Below are 22,016 nucleotides of genomic sequence, written 5' to 3'. Positions count from 1 at the left end.
AAGGCCATTCTGAACAAAGGAGATATAAATGTCAATACCTAGGAGACTCAAACACTGAATTTGTCCTCAAATGAGAAAGATAAATGGACAGAACTGTGACCCAACATCACCAGGATCCCCTCATTCCTCCTGGAACTATTTGCTATGTCCACAATCATATGTACAGATCTCAGATCAGCCTTATAAGTCATCTCCAGATTCTCCAGTGACTTCTTTATTTACTGGAGGTCTGTCATCTTCATATCAAGGGACTGCTGCCACAGCCGCATGGACATATGTAAAGGTAAGGCTTTCTAATGGGCTCACCTTTGGCCTGGCTCTGCCACCATTGAGGTGAACTGCATTTATTTCAGTAGAGTAGACATCAGCCAATATGAAGTGGCTTAGAAAATCCCACCCTCCATTCGGGCTTTGTCTCCAGCGGGCACTACAAAGAGTGACTGCTGGACCTGATAAGAAATCTTAGCCAACAAAATTTTGTTTTAAGTTTCAGCCCCACAGCAACTCGACTCCACAGTCCAATCCCCTTGCAAATGGCAATGGATATAAAGTTTGTGAGACTTACTCCAGTAAACTTGGAAGAAATCCCTTCAATGTACAGATATCCATTTGTTAACAAAACAAACCCAGGAAAAATCATCTTAGATTTGTTGGAATGTAAATACTGTTCCTTCCATTCCTCATGGCAGTGTGAGATACAGTTCAATTCCCCCTAGGGAATGGTACGCCATTAATCACCTTCAAAATGGATTGTTCCACCTCACCGTTTTTGCTGAGGCATAAGGTTAGGCTGGAAAACTGTTTCCAGTCCCACATGCTCCTCATTTGGGGAAAATCTTACACTGGACAGGAGCCAGCTCTCACTTATCTGCCTTGCTTCCAGCTGCTGAGAAGAAAAATGTTTTTCATTTGTTTGCCGTGTTGCGCTTTCTTTTTCTTTTAAAGCATCTAAGAAGAAATGAGAGAGAATCCACTTATCTCTTGTTACACAATGCTTCAGCAATAAGCCACAGCAGGCAATGTGTATACTGGGCAGCTCCATGCCCTGGCAGTGCCATTATCACGTTGGGATTATAAAATGGCCCTCTGCACAATGTTAATAAGAAAAGAAGGAGAAAGGATTATCATTTTTTCTGAAAAGAGCATGGATTATTATGCCAATAAACACTGACAATATTTTCCTACACTGGATTTGTTTGTAGTATCTCAATCTACATATGCATTTAAGCTAAGGCCTATCCTAAAGCCCACTAAAGCTAGTGGAAGATTTTGCGCTGACTTCAAAGGGTTTCATAACAGGCCTCTCATGCTTTACAATCACATTTCATTTTATTTATTGTTAAAAGCATCTTCATTAAATTGTCTTTACTGAAGATGTATCCCTCATGGCTAAATCCCTTCTCAAAGCCTAGACCCACTAGCAGCACTCCTGATTTTTTTTCTAACATTGACAAGGAATTTGATTTTTTTTTTTCCATGATGATTTCAATTGGTTAACGCATTACATTGGGCTTCCAGCTGCTTAGGAAATATGGCAATCTCTCACTAATTCTCAAAGCTCTGGAGTGAACTGAACCAGCTTTACAGAGCTCTTGTGGCTGATGAGATGCTGGACTTGAAAAATCTCATTGTTCTCATTACCATTTGGTCTCTCCACCTTCAGTTATGACCCAATTTTAATAGTCTCTCTTTTGAGAGCTGTTACAGATAGAAGCTATGTTCTGTGCCAGCTGAAAATGTCCAGTTTTTTAATCCATATAAAGCATTCAGGTCATATTTCAAGTAGACATTCTTGTGGGCCCTTCTGGGATTAATGACCATTACATGGTTATCTACATCAGCAGGGGTCTGAACTCAATAACGCTATTGGTCCATTTTAGTCCTACCGTGCTGCTCAGTGAAAATAAAATGGGTCCAGATTCTCTATAGTGCATCCCTACTTTCCTTTGGCTGGCTTAGAATAATAGAAGATGGGGGCTTGAAGGGACCTCAGGAGGTCACATCTAGTCCAAACCCCTGCTCAAAGCAGGACCAGCCACAACTAGATCATCCCAGCCAAGATGTTGTCTAGCCAGGTCTTAAAAACCTCTAAGGTTAGATAGTCCACCACCTCTCTGGGTAATCTGTTTCAGTGCTTTACTACCCTCCTCATGAGAGAGTTTTTCCTTATATCTAACCTTAACCTCTTTTGCTGAAACTTGAGATGATTGCTCCTTGTTCTGTCATCTGCCACTGCTGAGAACAGTCCAGCTCCATACTCTTTGGAAACACCTTCAGGTAGTTAAAGACTGCAATTAAATCCCCTCTCAGTCTTCTGTTCTGCAAACTAAACAAGCCCAGTTCCCTCAGCCTCTCCTCAGAAGTCATGTATATTATTAGACTAGCTATATATAGTCATATATATTAAAGACTACATTATAGATAAACTATACTGTGGATCATGGCACAAGAAAGAAGGCAGTTTCCAAGGAACCCCTATTCTCCCTTGGGTGGTTGGGGAACTGCTATTCTGGCAAGGATATTCAGTTTGGGGCTGGCAAAGATGACTTCCCATTCTAATCAACAAGAGAACCAGGGGCCAGCCAGTGATATTCTGTGGTCATTGGGTTTTGAACAAGTTCCACATAACACCCACACATTAAGGGATTATGGTTCATGACTTTCCAGGATGGAGGAACACCGGCAGGACATGTGCAAATGAATTGAAAACCAGTACACATTCCTCAGCTCTAGCACCCAGACCAATGATGAGGGGAGAAAAATATTTAGCCTTGGCACCAGTCCTTACTTTGCAGCAACACCACCTGAACCCAGTGTGCTATCTGAAGGGCATTAACACTCATCTTGGTCCTGCATCGTCCATTGCAACGGTCCACCTGACTTCATGTGATCTATACTGACTTACATCAGCTCAGAACCCAGCCCTATATTCACAATGCCCAGAGTAAACTATTGCAGCTAAGGCCTATGCTTTCAAATATCCCTAGTGATTTTCAAGTGCCAAACTCAGACATTTCTCCTCTTTATAAAAATCTGCTCTCTCTCAGCTTCTTCAAACAGCCCCCTGCACAAACTGAGGTACTTAAAATCATTTGCATGTTTTAGTCAATTTTTTCAAGTATTATATCCCTCCCAATGACACCCAGCATGGTTATCCACCTTCACTTGTGGAAATTCCTAGGTAAATGGTTTTCTACTGCAGCCAGCAACACTGCAATGCTGACAACGGGGAAAGGGATAGCACATCATTCTAGCACCAGAGTCTGACTCCTAAGGCAGGTAACTACAAAGGAACAACTGAGATTTTTCAGCCTGCAGGTTTAGTGAGCTGGACATCCCCAGAGCTTGCCCCATCTTACAAAGATGTCATTCTAGATCATTAGCTGGAACATTAAGTTTTCAGTGCCCCTAAAGGTTACTACGTCAGGAGTATCAGGAAAACTTCTCCTTCAAGACGGGGTTGCTGAGGAGAGGTCTTTCTTTTGCTCACCTCTTTAGCATTACTTTCTCATGGTGCATTTGTTAAGCAGCAGGTGGAAGCAGTCAGCTCTGCACAACTACTAATGAATGGAGCTGCCCCATCCCCACCTCCTTTTTTCACCCTGGGTCTCAAAGCCCCAACAACCCTGGCTCCCATAGCTGTTTAAAACACTGTTAATCTTTTCAAGGTGGTTTTAATTGGTGTGTCTTGCCCACCAGGCTTGTGAAAGCAGGGGGAAGGCAGAAAGGTCTCCTTGGCTTGAAACTTACGCTCTTTAAATTTAAAAGACATCAATTAATAAAATATTCCTCATTGTTCGAAGGTCAGGTCTGGCAGTCAAGCCTCATGATCAAATGAGTGGCTTTTCCTAGGGATGTGGAATCTCATTAATGTATGCTCATGCAGACCGAGGGGAAGCAAAATAAGGCAGAAAGGAACCATTTCATATATTTCATTGTATTGATAGATCTGGCACAAGGTGGATAGACCCTGTTGTGCAACTGCATTTTACCCTGCCTACCCCACTAATTAGATTTATTCTTTCTCTTTGTGTGTACATGGCCTTCATTTTCTAGAGAATCTCCATTGATTTCAGCAGGATTCAGGGCAAAATGGCTTTTTGACACTACATGAGGATGATTTTATGCAGATGTATAATCCTCTTTTTTTTAAACTCCTGGAGTTTAAATTATTGTGGCCTTGAAGCCAATAGTGTTGTTCCACATTTGCACCTGTGTACCTAAGAACAGAGTTTAGCCCTTTGTTGATAAACTCATGAATTACAATCAAAGCATTCATTTTAATAGAGGGTTCAGGCTATATCCACTCAGAGGAAATTGTACTGCAATAACCTACTTATGTGTAATAGAAATGCCCTTAATGAAAACTTCTTATTGCAGTATATGATGTGTTCCCTCCCCAAGGGGCACTTCTTTGATGACTTAGTATTATATTTATTGTTTCTGCACAACCATGAACGTGCATGGCATTTTACAGAAAACAACACCCCTGCCACTAAGAGGTTACAATATCCCTGCCCTTTCAGCAACCCCTAACACACACAGTATGATGAGGTTAAATACCAAGTATTCAAGATAGGGAATCTAAGTAGCTGCAAGGAGATATATTGGGCCTTGGGTTATTTTTCCATTTCTTCTTCATGATTGTGCCATGTAGTGATGACTCAAACTCAAGTTATATAAAGGATATAGGAGAATTAACAAAGTGGAAACAGTTATGGCAATGTACCCTCAATAGTACTTAGAAATCAATAATCAGGGAATAACTCAATGAAAGAAATGGCCTAAAAGTATAGCATGGTTAAATAATGAATGATTCTCCATCAAATCAGTGGTACATTCCCCTCCCACTCCCATGTTCTCACAATGCTTGAGGACAGTGCATATGAAGGGCCTGTTTTTCAAATACTGTACACAATTCATATCCACAGTCATCTTTGTCATTTGTTTAAATGGAAAATTTGCAAATGAGCAGTGAGATATTGTTCCAACCATTCTTTGGGCTTGCCTGGCTGGCTGTGTGGTTGTGGTGTTTGCATTTGCAAATCAGTTGTATGTTTATCTAGGCATCTTTGTATACATTTTTTTTAAAGGGCAGGGATAATTTATGATATCTTTGATTGACCCAGCTGTATAGCTGGGAGAGCTGTTAGAAAAGCTTCTGGGCTCTTCAGGGACTCTTCCTCAGATTGTTGGGTTGTTTGTTTTTTTTAAATCTAGTAAAAATTATGCTGGTTGTTCAAGTATCCTCCAACATTGTTTCCTTCTGAGAGCAGTCTCAGGGCACTAAGGTGCCTGCTACTTGTAGAGCCAGAGTAACTACGCAGGTGCTGGTTGCTAGGGTAACTGGAGGGAGCTAGTGACTCACATCTGCCTGGTCAGCTGACCAGAAGGGCAGGGCCTGGTGCCTATATAAACTACAGGCTGGAGGCCAGGAGGCAGTTCCCTGCTGGCAGCCGAGGGGGAAGGATCCCTGCTGGAATGAGCAAAAGAGAAGGGGCCAGACTGCAGGTATGGCCTGAGATTTGGGGACAGCTGAAGCAACTCTGGTATGGTGAGACGAGGTTGGAGCCAGATGACTTAGATTTTATGTTATAGCCCAGGGGCTTGTGTTTTGTTTTGCTGTTTGTTACCGGTAGCTGGGGAGAGGCTATATGGGGATGGAGGAGGCCTCAGAAGGGGACTCGTGGTAGTGTGGAGACCCCAGCGGCAGCATGGGCATAGCATTCAGGGTGTACCGACCCCCAGCCCCAGAGAGAGGGGACAGTGTCAGACAGGGCTGCGGAAAGCCCAAGCGCCAGTGAAGGTGCAGAGTGAGGCAGGGCTGCAGAGGACCCAGTGAGGACAAGGGGGCCAGGTTACAACAAGTTCCTGACAACAACGGTGGTACCATCGGTAAGGCGTGGGCTGTTGTGTAGGGGAGGAAACGGAGCCACAGATAGAGCCCCCTGGCATCGGGGCAGTAAAAGGGCAGCCTCCTGCTAATTAACATCAATTAACAACAAGGCATGGCAGGAAAGAAGGTGGGCGGTTGGCCCAGGAACAGGTGTGTGGGCCACGTTTAGATCAGCCCAGAGCAGGCACCAGTTACAGGCACCCAAAACTGAGGAAATCCTCTTGACAGCCTCACTTGGTTGTTGGTGATCAACTTGGCCATACTATTTGTACCCCCTAGAGAAAGTAGCAAGCTAAATCCTAGCACCCTTTATGTTGACTGTGAGCCTAAAAGCATTACAGTCAACTTGAACCATGTGTGCAGAGGAAGGTCAAACAAATAGATAGAATCAACACCAGCTTTTGAGTTTTTGGAAATGTGTGAATAAACTTCCCACTGATTCAGAGAGCTGTAGCTATGCAGAGCCTCCTTTCTGATGCAGTAAATAGGGTAGTAATATCATTCCAGAAACACACATTCTTTTCACATGATTGTATTACACTGCAGGCTGAATCCCAAGTTCAGTGATGGACTTGTGATAAATCTATTCTAATCAGTTGCACAACTATGCCCAGTGGCTATATGTCTCTACTCATAACGTTGCTATGTTTTGGGATGGGGGAGGAGGTTTCAGGAACCAAGATTTTTATAATCTGGAAAGGATTGGTAGGTGAAAAGCATGTTATCCCTGGAAAGAAGATAATTGCTCCTTGCTGTCTGTGTTTTGCTAGAATGGGAGGGGACAGAAATCCCCTTAGAGGCAGGGATAGCCAAATACTTTCATGTTGGTGATGTGCTTGTGGGGAATGACATAGAGAGTACCACTACTGAGTGGCAAAGACTCCAAATCCAGTGCTCAAGGGAAGTAGAGGGAGGAGGTGGATAATGGGTATGTCAGTGACCAGCAGTCAAGAGGCTAAAATCACTTATTCTCTGCCTGAGAGTGCCATGACTGCAGCCTCAGACCAGGCCAAAGTGGGGAGGGAATCCCTCTCCGTGTGGCTTAACAGCTGTGATCCTCTTCTTCATACCTCATGGCAGCTGCCCATGAGCCGGGCATGCTGCCTTTTTATCCTCTTCAGAGGCTCTTCCCCGGATTGGAAATGGACCAATCAGAGAGAGGGGGGTGTTAGTCCCCTCTCTGGTCTGGGTCTTCACCTTTACCCTGGGTAGGGGTGGGGCAAGCCTCCTCCCATCCAGCACCTGATTGGTGGGGATGGAAGAAATGCCACCACCAATCACTTTAAACCTTCTTGAAAATTGGCACACTGGGCTGCCGCCAGCAAGGCTGCCACACTAACATAATGCAAATACCGGTGTGCACATTCTTCTGATATTAAAGTCTTGCAGCTCCCACTATTTCCATCACTAGCCCTGCAGGTCTGTTTCCCAGTAAAGGAAAAATAAGTGACATGGAATCTAACTACTACATATGTATGCCAGTCCTGGGACAGAGGCAGTGTCATTGGAGATCGGGGGTCACTGATAAGGGCACAAAGGAGCCAGAGATACAGGCAAGAGCTTGGGAAGGGGTTCAGGGAGCCAGAAGGGTGATAGGAACATGGAAACATCTATCTTGTTGAGCACTGCAAGGACTGCTGCTTATATATAGCAGCCACCCCCAAGCACTTCAACTAGGGCTGGCTCAGGACCCTCAAACAGCTGGCAGCCAGTCCCACACAGTCAATCAGGGCCAGCTGGTGGCTTCTCAGTCCACCTACCACCCTGAGTTATGTCTGGCAGGCCCAAAGAGCATGCGATTGATGCATCCGTTCAGCAACTTCAGTCTACCCCCAATGTCAAGGTCCCAGTGCAAGGTGCACTGTCCTTACACCTGCCTCAAAAGATAAACAGGACAGCAGAGAAGCAGCAATGGACCACCTGCCCAAGCTTCTTTTTGAGGATTACTGCTTAGCAGAAGCAACAAGGCAGTGTTCTTCACAGGCTAAAATTTTGCTCCTGTGCCTAGAAATGAGCCTGGAGGAATAGGCATAACAGTGACTCCTGCTGTAACAATAATTTTAAGTGCCAAATTCTAGAACCAACTACAAGTAAATCAGCCAATTATTTCACCTTCATTTTATTGGATTTTTGTGGAGTACACACATCAGAACATTAACTATGATGTACTAATGGTAGAGCTATTATGCAGCTAATATGTGTATGGTAATATATGTCCTATGTTCAAATACACGTCTCCTTCAGTGGCAAGTATGAAACCTTGGGAAGGACACATGAAATATAGCTTCAAGGGACAGAATGGCAGGGAAAAAGGAGGTGCCTTGGGTTTGACAGGTGCTCAGAGAACCTATTTACATTACAGGAAAAGGAAAAGAAGTTCAGGTAGATAGATGCAGAGGAAGGCATGCTTGCAAAGCATTAGTATTTACAAAAATGCATTCCTGATGAGGAATATTAGCTTGTAGTAGTTAACTGGGGTGTGCCCGCTCCCTCAAGGGAGCGACCAGCCTGCTTTCAGGTGGGACACGGCACTAATGAGGCACATGATGAGAAGAGGGCTCAGACTGGCGCTATATAAGCCTAGGGCCTAAGCCCATTAGGGGGTTCTCCCTGGCAGCTGTAGGTGAAGGAGCTCCCGCTCAGGAGAGCTACCTGGGCATGGTAAGCCAACCGCTTTGCTGCCTGCAGGAACAGTGAGGCTCGGGGAGCTCATAAGGAGCCCAGGCTGGGAGGTAGGCTGTATTAGGGACTGAAGGTTTCCACTCTTAAAGAGGCAAAAGATGGTTATCCCTTTGTTTATGTAGAGCAGGGGCTCAGGGTTTGTTACAGCTTAAACAGTGGTTTGGCCTGGGACTATAAGGGGTGGTTACCGAGGTCCCATTAGAGCCTGGAGTGGGCAGAATGTAAAGCCACAGGAGCTAGACAGAGACGGCTAGGGGCCCAGTGCCCAAAAGGGCCAAATATCAGATGATAACACCTGCAAGTCTTTGGGAAGGTTAAGGAGTTGCACAAGGAGCCCCTAAGGTGATCAGTGCCCAGCAGGGGCACAGGTAGGCTGAGAGGCCCTGCTGGTTAGGGGGCACAGGATTATTATTGAGGGGACTTGGGGACCCCAGTGGGGATTGACATAGGCTCAGGCTCATGTAGAGCCCACAGGCAGCGTCCCTTTTATAATCTTTAAGACCAAAGCATGGCAGGTGATACCTAAGGGAAGGGCCGCAGCCAAGCCTGAGCCAGGCAGGGATTGCGTGTCCACCAGTGGATGTCACAGCTGCCCTGTGGCCACTGACATAGATCTCCAAGGCTGTAGATATGAAGGTGGGCATGCATATCTCCCATTTTATCACTAGAAAACACAGGGTCACAAATAGAATCATAGAGAATTTTGGCTGGAAGGGATCTCCAGAAGTCATCTAGTCCAACCCCTGCCTGAGGCAGGATAAGCACCATCCAAGTCATCCTATACAAATCCATTGTCTAACCTCTTAGTAAAACTACCATCAACCCTGACACAACACAAGACATGACACCTGAACCTGCCACACCTGAAGCAGGGGGAACACAGCAGCCAACATCCTGCTTCTGTAAAAGGTTGTTAATATAGACTCAAGAGATCCCAGGTAGAGGACCATGCCCCCAACTACAGAGGAAGGCAAACCCCCACAGTCTGTACCGATCTGACCATTGGTTAAAATTCTTTCCTGACCCCACATGTGGTGACTAGTCTGACACTGAGTGGAGGGGCAAGCCCCTCTAGCCAGAAACCTCCAGGTTTAAGTCCCAGCAGGAGCACTGATACAGCCCAGTCCCAATTCCCAGCCTTGGGCGGCTAACAACTAATGCCTTTGAGCTTAACACCCCCCTCCCCCCCCACAAACCAGCGTCACTATTCGAACATGAAGAAGGTTTTCCTGATAGCCAGCATGTCACCTATCTTCTTACCAGTGACAGGAGTTCAAGGGCAAAGCTGTAAATAAGAGCCAGGCCTTCAAGATTTCCTGCTGACACCACTGAAAAACACTGACACCCCAGAAAACCCACTGCCCTGTACTTTATTGATGTCCTTTGTGCACCTGGACCAAGCAGAGCAAAGCTGTTTTGACAGGATGATTTTGCCAGGGATTTCATACTTGGTTGCCCCTACTCATCTCTGCACGGGGAGCTTTTGCCAAGTATGCGCTTCCCAGCAACACAGGTCCAGATCTGTCACCTGCAAATGCAATTACTCCTCACTTGCCATCAACTTCATTAGTGATGGAAAGGGACAGCACTGGAGAGTGCTGCTTGTACAGGGGGCGTTATCAGGCAGAGAAAAGAGCTGATTGGCCAAACCATATCTATTGAGCTTGGTGCAGGTCTTGGTGCCCCCTGTCTTTCAGAAGTAAGTTTTCTGGGCAAGATGACAGTTTGGAGAGATGAGAGAGGCTGAGTGAGATGAGACAGATAAATAAATAACACAAGTGATTTCATTGTAACACTATATACACAATACTCCATGCCTTATTTCCTAAGTAAACTGGAGAAATTCAGGCTAGGTAAAATTGCTATTGGGTGACTATCTAATTGGCTCAAGAACCGCAAGCAAAAGATAATTACAAATGGATCAGTCTCAGAATGGGAGGAGGTTTCAAGCTGTAAGAGGCAAGACTGAGAGAGCTAGGTATGCTTAGCTTGGAGAAAAGAAGCCTAAGGGCAGACAAGATAGAAGTTTTCAAATATCTGAAAGGCTGCCATAAAGAAGGGGAACGACAGTTCTCCCTTGCCACAGAGGACATGATGCACAGAAATGGTTTTAAATCGCACTAAAGCAGGTTTAGATTAAATCTCAATAAAAAAAATCTTCCTTCCTGGTAGTAAAGTAAGGCAATAGAACAGACTGCCCAGGAAAGTTATAGCATCTCTTGCATTAGAGTTTTTGAAGAGGAGGCTGGATAAGCATTTCAAAAGGATAGGTTAGGAGTAGCATCCCTGCATTTATACGGAGGTATGGACTAGATGGCCATTGAGGTCCCTTATAACTCTGTGATTCAGCAATCTTTCATACTTAAAGGTAGCAAATAAGGCATTTCAGAGAGCACTAATGTTGACAGCAGCTGTTCAGTGTCTTGTGCAAGAAATTATGGCAACCTTTCTTGGACCGGAGAACCCACTGCATTGAGAAAAAAGAATTTTGGGGAAAAAAGTTGTGTGTTCATTAAATTAGAAACTACATTCTATTGCATAGGCTTAAGGGGGGGGCAGAGGTAGGGTGACAAAGCCAACATTCAGCTTGGTATTTCTTAACTTTTGAGTGTTTTGCTTTGCAGCAAATCAGCGACACCATCCTTCCATCTCAGATCCTGGGTTCTCTGGACAGAAAGTCAGTGCAAGGGAAAGTCTCCATCAGCAAGTGTTGGCCACTTTCAAGAAGTTTCTCTATCTAGTCAGACAATGTAAGGGTAGGAAAAAACTGTACTCTAAAATGTATTTATTTTTTAGTGTATTTCAAAGTGTATTAAGGCACTGGTTCTCAACCTTTTTTGTACCAGGACCCATTTGTAAACATCAATGGCCAGTCCTGACCCAGTGGCTCTCACTCCTGACCCACTGCCCCTGCCCCCAGCCCCACAGTGTGTGGGGCAGGGGGGGTGTGGGGCATGGGGGGGCCCCAAGCAGCCCTTTGCAGGCTGGAACTCTGCCAGCCTGCAAGGGAAATGCAACAGTTTCCCATGTTTTTTCTCCTTTTAAAGGAGAAACCTGAACAAGAAGCTTTATTAGTTGGTATAATTTCAACATTTCTTCATGTTCACCTATTTGGAGCAAGCATAGAGTGCATCTATTCCTATTTATAGTGGCTGAACACTAAGATTTCTACTACTGAAGTGGAAGTTCTCATGACTTGACTCCAACATACTTTCGTTTTTTTTAAGTTTGTTGAGCCATATTTAAAATTTGTTTGTGACCCTTTCATACATTCTTGCACCCCACTTTTGGGTCGTGGCCCACAGGTTGAGAAATGCTGTTTTAAAGAACAAAATAAAATTGCATTGGCCATCCATTGGGTTTAAACCCAGTGTCTTTGAGCTGCAAAGGCTACTGCTGTGTGAACTTAAGGGGTTACTACCAACACCACCATGCCAACCACCTGTAACAATGGTGCAGTACCCCTGTTTAATATACCAAATAGTCAAATAAATAGTTTTGACAAAGTCTTCAAGGACTTTGAAAACTAAGTGGTTCACCTAAATGGCTGAATCATGGGTCTGCCGCATTTAAATGTTTCTCTCCTGTGTCTATTCTACCAGAAGTGAAATTTTGTATTTCATATCCCCCTTCTGCACAGTGAATGACTGCTACTTACATGCCTTCTCTTGTCAGGATTTGAGCCATTCAAAGCAATAAGGACTGTAAGCTTTAGAGTTACTAACAACAGTGAGTGGGAAGTGGGGAGGTACATTCAAGGTCTCCTGGCTGCCAGTCCAGTGCACTTTCCTATGACAAAGAATATCTGGTGCAAGAAGGCCTGCTTTCTTTTGTGACTCTCTCAGACATTCTTGTTTCTTTGGCTTCTTTCAGAAAAACACAAGAGACTCACCGAGGCAGATGGGCATGCCCAGTGCAAATGAAATGCTTAGAGAATTGAAGCACTTCCAACCAGCTGCACACAGCACATGCAAATAATTTGAATGTGCTTATAACTTAGTTAAATGTAAATTATTTTTATGGTAATAGCAAAATGCCCTCAGGAGTATCCCTCTGCTCTAATGGTCAAGGCCCTGCTCCGAATGTATAACCTGCTAGTATTATTTTTAAATGGTTTAAAAAAAATGGTTAACACTGGCAAAACTTTATTTTTCACTGGTTGCATTCTTCAACATGGATGATCTGTTTTTGCAAAAATCATCAACAATATTAAATCAGCCTGAGGCAGGCTCTCAGCTTGGAAAATTTCAGCAGGAAGAGCTAGGGTTGGTAAAGTTATAAGCAGCTGAAAAATAGTCAAAAAGTAGGATATGTGAAAGAGGGCCTCAGCAGCTTGTCAGCAGCCCATCCCAAGAATAGCTGTCCATGACTTGCTGCTGGGACCTCAACTACTGCAGAAGAGTCCATGGAAGTCGGCTAAGAAGGAAGAGGTCTCCACAAGGCTTTCTTCACAAATTTTCATCTCGGATATTGTACTGGAAAAGCCAGTGTTGACAAATCAGCAGGCTCTTGAAGAAAGTGCACAAACCCCAGGAGATCTACAGGAAGCTAGAGAGTTGTGTAGGGGACATGTGCCTGGTAGCCATGTCTTATGTATTTAACAGCATAGTTCCAATGGATCATGATATCAAGAACTTCTTGGATCTGATCACCCCAGGGCATCCACCAGATTTAAATCTGTATTGAAAATATGGCTCTACAGGTTGGATAAAAGTCATGGAACTAGAGGAGGGGGCAATGTCTCCACCTCTGGTTCTGCCTGCATACACTGCAGGACTAACTACTTGATGTGCCTGCTCCTTCTTCCTTCCTTGATTTTCACCCCTGCACAAAACTATTTCCAAGGTCCAAAGAAGGGGTGATGGAGCTGCAGACATTTTACCCTCCCCTTCCATGCAAGGTTGAGTATGGGTGTTGCGGGGGGAAACAACCTGTCTCTTGGTTCAGATTTCACTCCCTGTAGTAACCACTCCCCAAAGGGAATTAAATACAGTGGGATGATTTATTCACTGTGAATGTTTCTTATAGGAACATAAGACCTGAGCCATTTATTTACAGCGTGCCATCTGAAAAGAGCTAAGAGAACCACCAAGGGCTTTGCTAATGCCTTGAGTCTGTAGTGGTAGGAAATAAGTTTGGTGAATTAATGACAGATGAGCCCAGGAAGTGGACCATGCCTCAGCTTTCCCAATGGTTTATGGAATTAATCTCATTACAAATTTTTTTTTCATTCATCTTGTCCTGTCCAGTCCAGTCAAATAGGTTCTTTTATCCTAAATAACCCCATAGCATCTTAATGTTTTCAACAGTGTATTATGCAACTTGACTTAGCAACTTCTGTTATGTAAGATCTGTTCTTGCTTTCTATGCCAAAAAGAAAATTGAGTGCAGTGAGCGAGACAATCACAGGGCATCCGCTAGACTTAAAGCAAGGATCTGTATTAAGCATACATTGCTGCAGGGAGGGTAAGCTCCATGGAGCTAGACAAAGAAGCAGCATCTTCTGCCCCCAACCCAGGGATAGGGAGTGTTTATTTCATTTTCTTTTTTATGGTGTTCACAATAGTTTATATTTCTGTTAGAGCAGAATCAAAGACATTTGTACAGTATTTGTCTTTCAGCAGAAGTTTAGGAAATTTGTGATGGTCCTTAGATCCTGGGGGACCTCATTCCAATGCTGGCACTAGCCTCTGAGAAAACTCTACCTCTTGCATACACAAGGGATATCCTTGAGGAGAATCCATTGTGCCAATGGAGTGAAGCTGTTGATCATGACTTCACTCCAGAGGATTTAGCTAGATGTCCTGGGTTCATGCCACTGAGTGTCTTGAAGATAAGAACTGAAACTAGGAGCTTGGTTCACAAATTCATGGAAAACCAATGCAGAGAGGTGACATGGCATCTGATATGTTCCTGTGTGGCTGGTGAGATGTGATGCATCCCTCTGGTCTGTGGTTTTGTAAATACTGCAGGCTTTGTGACAAGGTATAACGCATTATTGTAGTCCAGCTAAAAGGTGATGAAAACATTAATAACCAAGGACAGGTCATCAGCATTTAAGATGGGACAGTATCCCAACCAGTCTGAGAATGTAGGAAGCCATACTCACAGATGTTTTTATGTGAGAGTCTATTATCACAGTGAGGAATGCTGCACTGGAGACTGAATGGACTCGTTATAGCCCTGCCCAAGCACTAGCTCAGCCTCCTAAAGAAGGAGAGAAAGACCCGGCCAGCTTGCAGGCTCTACAGTACCAGTAAGCTTGCCTGCCTGGACACCACTGAAGGGCAGTGCTTGAAGGCATCCTTTGGCATTGCCCTTCAGCAGTGACTTAAGGTCTTTCTTTTAACTTTTTGTTAGGAGTCTTGTGAATTTGTACTGTGTGTGTTGGAGGCAGGGGGAGGAGTTAGATGTATTTTAGGGGCAAGGGAGTGAGAACTCTGTAGAAGTGGGGTTGTAGGCTTGGAGGTGACATTGGGGGAGGATTGGAGGATTTCTTCTGGAGTTGAGGTGGGGTGGTGGGAGGGGGTGGGCATAGAGTGGGGGTAGATGGGAAAAGGTTTCTTGTAAATGGATCTGAGCGACAGTTGGGAGGCAGGGTTGGGATTGGCAAGAGGGTTTTCTTGTGTGGGGGTTTGGACAGGGAGGGGAGAAGTTTTTGGAGGGTTCTTAAGTTTTGGAGTGTTTTTGGGTAATGCTGTCTGTAGGCTGCTTACTGTATGTCACTGAGCTTTTTGGATAGGGCATAATATAAATCAAGTAAATAACTATTATGCACCAAGGCTCTTCTAAATGCTTCCTTCCACCTGTCAGAGTCACTTCAATCTTGCTCAGCTTCAGCTTCTAGTTCAGCTTTAGCCTGCTGCTTTTCATCCATGCTTTTTTTTTTTTCCCCAAGCATGGGGCCATCTTGGTGGCAGTGATGTGGTCACATGTGGCAAGGCATCTGTCATCTGACCAGTTCTCCTACCAGCTGCTCATAGATGTTGAAGTGGGATGGAAAGAGGATTGATCCCTGTGGAACTCCACCAATCAGGGGCCGAAGGGGGATGGCGCCATTCCCCATCCCCACTCAGTGGGTACATCCCACCTGGAAAGATTCAAACCATTTCAGCACATTCTCTAGGCTCCTGCTACCTCTCTGAAGTGAGACAGCAGTATCTCATGAAAGCTCATCATTCAACTGGATCGATGGCTGGATTTTTAGCCTCTGTCTCTTTATCACATCACTCTCTACCTACACAGCTCTTCACTAGAAATTGGTGATGCTGCAGGCAGAGCTGTAGCAAAGAGATCTTTGCTGAGTAATCTCAGTGGCTGATGTTACATGCCAAGGCCCTAAAACGTATGGAGTAGGACATTGGTCTCAGCTTGTAGTCAGCCTGAGGTCACACACAGTCAGTCCTGTCCTGATACCCAACTCTGCCAATCATATCACACACTGGAGGATAGACAGGATCTTATCTCAGAGCCCTTGCCTTCCTTTGTCTCCCTCTAACTAGCTAGCTAATACATGAGTGTCCATCTCCGAGTTCCCAACTCTTCTAAATTAGGAAGATTCTCTACATTATAACTGTTATCACTACAGAGGGCCATCAGGAAGCTGGTTCCATGAGCACAAGCCACCCAGCCCTGTCCAAGCTGGAGAGGCAAAGCAGCACTCTGGGATATATCAGAAGATTAGTGATGTCAGAGGTCTGCCAGCCAGGAGCCCCCAGTGAGGGGAGGGAGAATCTCCATTGGCCATCTCGGAGTATGTCCAGTCCACTTTGCACTGTTTATACTGCACAGGTAGACTTAGCAAACAGGAGAGTGCATTCCTGAAGTTCACTGACTTCAGAATTACTGAGGATCCTTCTGTTAGTGATTAGGTCTCACTCCATTATTTTCCTAGTCTGCCACCCAAAACACAAGGAGGTACTATCCCTCTATTCTCATTTTGTCCACCCCTGCTACACACATGCCCTAATCTCCTTTCCTCTACTAAAGGCTGGACCCGGACAAAGAGGCTCTTCCATCAGATGGAGTAAATTGAAGACAATCCAGGGATTAAAACACCCTCCCACTTCTGGGAAACCAACTGGCAGAAGTTTCCTTCCAAATCCTGTGTAGTCAGTTGGAAAGCTAAATTGTCAGTCTCTCATTTTAAACATTTATGCCTCAGTCTTAATTCTCTGCGGATCTGATTAAACTGACAGAGAAATGAAAGCTGAAAAAGCGCTTATTATAGAATGAGATGGGGTGAAATGAGACAAAAAAGGGTCACGGCGAACAACGTGTTTCAAAGCCTTCTGAAATTCCATCATCCAATAAGCCTAAGTGTCTACTTAGAGACAAATGGGTGGAACCTGCAATAAAACCAGCTGCTGACAGCTCATTAGTTTTCATTCCAGCACATCAGCAGTATTGGTGCAAGCTAGAGGCATCCCCAGAAGCAGCTTAAATGGTTAGTGAGTCCAGTCCAGTAAGAACAATGATCCAAAGGAAAACTGTGGACCTGAAATTTCAAAAGAGTTATTAGGAATCCAATAGATCATTCACAGACTTGCTGATTCTGAAGGCTCTGGCTTATGCTCACATAGTCCTGCCTCCTTTGAGATATGGGTTCAGAAAAAAAGGGAACTGATATTCCATCAGAACACCAGAGCTTGCTGTAAACCTTTCACCAGCTATATGTGTGTTCCCAATATGCTGCAAGACCATGTGTTTTTAATAAAACATAAGGGTTGCCTTGGACCACAGCAAATAGTTGTTCCATTATTCAGGCATGTGGCAGCAGTCTTGTGTATTAAGGAGCCTCTGATGTGAAGCTAGTTTTAACCAAGCCAGGATTCATGCCATCTTTTAACAAGCTTCAAGGCAAAATGAATACTTTTCTGCAGCAATGAAAAGTATTTGCATTGTGTAAATGTAGGACCTAATTTTGAGCCAAGATGAAGAGATGAAACTGCTTTAAAACACTGGAGCTGCACCCATCCACATCAGGTCTGAAACAGGCTCAGAGATGCTCGTAGATCTCATACTCTTCCATCTTTACTCCTGGCATTAGTTTGCAAAAGCAATAATGACTTGTAGAAAAAGCCAAACATGAGATCCCATAATTGAGCTTGTGAGCCAAAATCTTCCCTGATTCTTACCTCAACCTGTGCTGTCTCAAAGGAGTCAATGCAAAACACTTAGCCACACTAGACTTCCCCTAATGATAGAATGGGTAATCAAGGTGGCTTGTACAGAAATTGTACATAATTTGCTTATAGTTGTTCCTCTTCCCTTTTCTCTGACTTATGTCTGTCTTTTTATTGTGAGCAACAGGGACTGGCTTTCTTGAATATCTAGACATCACTTTGTAGATAATGAGTACCACCATAAATAGATCATAATAACTGAGTTATCTTGTGACTGCATTTGGACCTGTGGGTTTACCTGGGGTGTATGTCAGTAGAATTATGCTCTGCATGTCACATTTGTGTCTGATAATGTTACTGAAAAATATTTGATTAGCGCACAGAAAAACTGGAGAGAAAATATTCACTAGGACTATGTAAGGTACTTGTGTGAAGATGCTTCTTGATGGATTATGAACAGCAAAGATTAGACCAGGGACCTTTGGTGATAAGAGCCTGACCTTATGTTGCCTAAATAAAATGCCAGTTCAGCCAGGAGGCCTCTTCATGACCTGCCTAGTCATTTATAGGTAAGGAGTTTACTAGGCAGTATACTTAGCAGTCTGTCATGCAAAAGACTACTGTACAAGTGATAACTTAGATTGACACTTGTACTGTACAAATGATATGTAGATGGGCATTTTATCTTCAAACCATTCTACAGGCACTAACAACTTCCTTATAACCACTCAGTTCAGTGACTACTTCAGAAGGGACCCTCAGGCAGTACCAGCTCTCAGCTTGGTAGTCCATGGATCTTTTTTTTTTTTTATGAGTAGGAACAGTCCCACACCACTGTGTATGCAATTGGTTTTATATACCCTATAGAGTTGAGGTAACTATCCAAATAAGTGGGTCTTGTGGCATCTGAAGAATAAATTGTTCTTTACATTCATGCCATGCTCTAAGAACCAGGTACCCAAGACCTCTGCTGCAGTCACTCACTGGAGAGAATACAAGCTTGCATACCTGAGGCCTGTGTATGGAACCAAAAGGACCCCTTACATTTCCCACAGCACATTTGGTGGCAATGTACATAGTTGTACACACCTTTCCCAATGGACCTCTGATCCCAGGCTACAAACTACTCAGACTAATCAGACTTCACTGTTGTGGGTAAGAAGGCCAAGACAGCCTAACTCATCAGCACTGCCATTCATACCAGAGGACAAGGTGTAATGCACTATCAAAGAGAAGCTAAAACGTGCCATAACTTAGTCATAGAGTTTGAAAACCTAGCATGCCTCAAGAAGGTGAGCCTGGTTCCAGCAGTCCTAAACTCAAGGAGTTTGCAACCAAAATGAGCAATACAAGGTCGGCGAAATATATGGTAATATTATTCTGAAGCTGATCATAGAACTTATGCAGACCAGCTGGTTAACTGACCTTGAGTCCTTGCTATTGCCAGCAGTCATGTACCAATAATAAAAGCTAAGCCCAAAAGGATTTCCAAAAACATCATTTCCAGCCACCAACACCACAAGCCACAAAATGCCCATTACTAGTCCATAAAAAAAATCTAGGGTCCTTAATACAGAACACCCTCCCCCCAGTAAAAAAAAACAAACCAAAAACCAAACCAAAAGAACAGAGCTTCAAAAGTACTATAGCTTGCACAGGGAAGAGCAGGTGAGCCACCACTACTGACATAACCCTGGCTAATCTCTCATCATTATCTGTGGCCAAAGTGTGATGCATAATCTGAAGGGAAAACAGATTCTGGGTCTGCATTCAGACTGCAGAAAACATTGTTTCTGCTACCTAGGGGCAAGTAGCAGAAGCCCTTAAGCTCAAGATAAATTGATAAAATTTGATTAAATCAATTATAAATCTGGTCCAGAGAGCTCAAGGGGACGGCTGATGATCAATGGAAAGAAATCTAATCCAGGAAGGGCCATCCCACAAGCCCCTGGCCCAGCCTGTTTTACACACGGGGATCTGAGGCACAACACAGTTGAGTAAAATGCCTGCCATGGTTCAGAACCCCTCTTTGTCTAGTCCAAGTGTCCTGTCCCAGTCCATAACAAGCAGCAGATGATTCAAAAGAAGCATGTTCTAAATGCCATTAGTCAGAGGTTGGTGTCTCTATTTAAGTGGGAGGGTTTACAGTCATTTCAAGGCTCTTGTGTCTTTCCTGGCACTTCCCATTGTCATGCTGGATATTCTTGTTCCTCATCTGTATCCTTGATTGCTTTTGAAGAACAGGAAGAGCAGTGATTGTTTGATTAGTAGTGGAGTAGAATGAGGGAGGATTTGATAACAGTCTTCATATAGAAAAGGAAAAGTTACATAAGGGATGGCGATCAGTTGTTCCACATCCACAGGGGGCAGGACAAGAAGTACTGGTAAAGAGTTTACACAGTTGCTAAAAAAGGACAATTATAGGTTGGATATTAGGAAAAGCCATTTAACTGCAAGGGTTGTTAAGCACTGGAAAAGATTACTAAAGAAGATTGTGGAGTCTATTAAAAGGTATCTAGACCAAAATTAATTATGGATGGGGTTTAAACACAGATGATACATTTGAAGTTTTACCCCACAGCCAGATTGCCATAAACTACTCCAAGAATAATAAAACAGGTGGTTTTGTCTTCCTCTTTAGTAGGGGGAGGAATATGGTACTCTTCCTTGAATCTCTTGTTCATATTTAACAATCTGTTCCTGTCCTTGCACTAGCAGGGCATTAACAGTGCCCTTGTCCCCCAGCTTTAGCTACGGAAAATTAACATGTTTGTGAAGTTGTGAACATTGGGCTTGGTAGCAAGCTACCTGTTAGAAAAGCTTTTCAGGAAAAGGTTAGGCAAGCACTTGTCTAGAGTGGTTTAGATAACAGTGATTCTGCTTTGAGCAGGGTTTGGCCTCAATGACCTCCCAAAGTCCCTTCCAGCCCTACCTTTCTATGATTTTATGAAGCTGCATTCATCATGGGCCAGACTAAATGAACTCTCATGGTACCTTTCAACCCTATTTTTAATAAGAGTCTAGGCATTTGGGTGATGGAGTACCTATGCCCTCATTAAAGGAGCATGCTACTGAATGCTGAGAAGGATTAGTCAGTCCCTGACTGAGTGCAAGATAATACAAGCAGTATGTGGAGAATCATATCTTTGTGTTTTGGGTGTGAATCAGCTGGAACCCCTTACATGAATACTACCTGTATGACTCCAGTGACTGCCAATGTGAAACAAATGGTGTTTGTGGTAACTGTAGTCCCATATCTATAGCAAGTGTTTGCAAATACAGTAGTTAAACTCTGCAGAGAAAGCCAAGCCACCGGTCATGACAGCAGTTAGCTCTCTACCATGGGTAATTTAATTCTCCTTATCAAAATGGAGAAGGAGAGGTAGGTGGGGAGAGGGGTCTAAATGAATAAATTAAGCCACTGTTCAACCAAAAGCTCAGACCATGACCCTGTCTCTTAAATAGGACACCATGGACCTCTATGAGTGCCACATGGCCCCTTTCAGCCATTGGATGGAAGCTGATTTGCACCTGGTGTCATAATTAATATGAAATTCTTCCCCTCCACTCCTATCTCCCTTGGCCTTTCCAGTCCCAGACCTCATTAGGTTCTGTAATGAAGAGGAGCACTGTGTACTGTGGGATTGTCTCTCTCTCCGACACCAAATGACCACTACATAATGCTGAGCCTTGCCTGTCACCTGCTTTTTTATTAATTGTTCTCCGATTGGTTATTCCTACAGTAATACTATCACTCTGGTGAGTTTATTTAAAGTTGAGGTTAACACCTTGTCACAGAGACTCAAGGTTTAATAAACGGCTGAAGCAAACTGGTGATTTCACTATTTTAATATCAGCCTGCAGCCGGAAATGGTTATGCAGGAAAAACCCTCGGCGGGATGTCAGTGTGCAGACAGTCCAGAGCTTTCTTTAGCAGCTGTTCCACTCAGCTGTTGAAGAAATCACTTTTGGTAAAAGGGACTAAATATAGCAAGCTAAACAGGAACAAACAGTGCCCTGGGTCAGTAGAGACACTTACGGGCCAGATTTTATTCTACCTTTTAAGCTCCCTAGTCAGTGGCACCACCCATGCTATTCCACCCTGCCTGAGTGCCCAAAATACTGTTAGTGTGTCTACTTTGTAAGGCACCATCATCTTAGCCTTAAAACTAAGCCACAAAAAGCAGAAAGAAGTAGCCTCCAGCCCCGTCTTTTGCAGTAATGGTTCTTCAAGGACTCAACCAGGTGGAATAAAAGTGGACTTATCTAATAGATGTACTAGGATTTGGTCCTAAGTGCATAGACAATCCAGC

General features: G+C 44.0%; 1 long non-coding RNA gene across 1 annotated transcript; it reads left to right on the top strand.

The window, feature by feature from the left end:
* Nucleotides 1-5,447: 5,447 nt before the first annotated feature.
* Nucleotides 5,448-15,025, top strand: LOC132251713 (uncharacterized). The gene is made up of 3 exons (XR_009463650.1): nucleotides 5,448-5,511; nucleotides 11,203-11,328; nucleotides 12,452-15,025. It is a non-coding gene; the product is annotated as an uncharacterized LOC132251713 (long non-coding RNA).
* Nucleotides 15,026-22,016: the final 6,991 nt, after the last annotated feature.

This window comes from Alligator mississippiensis, chromosome 7 (assembly GCF_030867095.1).
Source record: "Alligator mississippiensis isolate rAllMis1 chromosome 7, rAllMis1, whole genome shotgun sequence".
NCBI classification, from domain to species: domain Eukaryota; kingdom Metazoa; phylum Chordata; order Crocodylia; family Alligatoridae; genus Alligator; species Alligator mississippiensis.
Note: the sequence above shows the minus strand (reverse complement) of the source record. Positions and strands in the feature narration are given on the sequence as shown.